Source organism: Urocitellus parryii, chromosome 5 (assembly GCF_045843805.1).
Source record: "Urocitellus parryii isolate mUroPar1 chromosome 5, mUroPar1.hap1, whole genome shotgun sequence".
NCBI lineage: Eukaryota > Metazoa > Chordata > Mammalia > Rodentia > Sciuridae > Urocitellus > Urocitellus parryii.
Genome location: NC_135535.1, coordinates 127,871,746 through 127,873,002, shown reverse-complemented (window position 1 = coordinate 127,873,002; position 1,257 = coordinate 127,871,746). Strand labels below are relative to the sequence as shown.

General features: G+C 42.2%; 1 pseudogene; it reads right to left on the bottom strand.

The window, feature by feature from the left end:
* Positions 1–498: 498 nt before the first annotated feature.
* On the bottom strand, positions 499–825 carry LOC144255172 (phorbol-12-myristate-13-acetate-induced protein 1 pseudogene; annotated as a pseudogene).
* Between the last annotated feature and the right edge of the window lie 432 nt (positions 826–1,257).

Here is a 1,257-nt window from a genome sequence, read left to right as displayed (position 1 = left end):
TAAATGATATTTTTTAAATAACATCCAGTGTTATCAGAACGAAATGTTTTCTTTTACCATAATTAAATGTATAAAACAAACTGAAAAAGCAAAAACACAGAGCCACTTCTTCCCCACTGCCCAATATGATCATTTGTCAACTCTTGTTACACCAGGCTGGGCAGCAACATTCAACAAAAATACTAGAATAATCTCTAAGCAAAAAAAAGAAATGCATTAACAATAACTTCCCGATCTTTAAAGCTCTTCCATTCATGTTTTAAAATAAAACATGGTTCCACAAAGGTCTCACATCCCAAAGAATGATTTCTGGGAAGCCTCCTACAGAAATTCATCTTTTGACTTGTTATGTTTTCCCTTTCCAAAGACTTCCAAAAGGAAGTGAATGCTCTTTCACATTCCTTTCAATTATAATGCAGTCTCTCCTCTGATGAAATTGGACCTACTGGGATACTTCCTTTTTAAAGGACTCCCTTCACCCAAAGGCTTTTGAAGCAGTCAGGTTACTAAACTGAAGAGTTTGGAAATCAAATTCAGAAGTTTCTGACGGAAATTTACTTTGTCTCCAAATCTCCTGAGTTGAATGCCAGACTCAAGTTCCACCTCTGTTAATGCTGATGCTGGGGTCGCTGGGGTGGCTGGGGGCAGCTGCTCGTTCTTCCACCCCTTCTTTCCAGGCATCTCCATAGGTGTGACCTCTACTACAGAACCCAGAGAATTCAGTCTATTTTCAATTTTCCTGAGCTGAGTGACACACTCAACTTCCAGTTCTAGCGCCCGTGCGGGGTTCCGTGGCGCGCGCTTACGCGCCTTCTTTCCAGGCATCTCCCCGAGCGCCGCCGCGACCTCAGCTGCAAACCCGGGGAACTCTGTCCCCCGACTCAGGAGCTCAGGCTTCCGCAGGACGCGAGCTGCACGCCGGGCCGGCCAGCGGGACAGAAACACCGGGCGCGCCGAGTTCCTGAGGGCACTCTGTGCCGGGATCCTCAGAGCTCCCGCGCGGAGGTCACTCGCGAGACATAGGGGCCCATTTCTTTATGTCTAAATTATTTCAGCAATATATTATTAGTTTCAATCTACATGTCTTTTATTTATTTATTCATAAACTTATTTATTTATTTATTCATAAGTATTTTTTCCCAGCTGGATGTATTTATAAATGAAATAGTTTTCTTCATTTTCTTTTTGGATACTTTAATTGTTAAGATCTGGAAATGTAACTGGTTTGTATATTTTTAAATTTGTGTCCTGTTATTT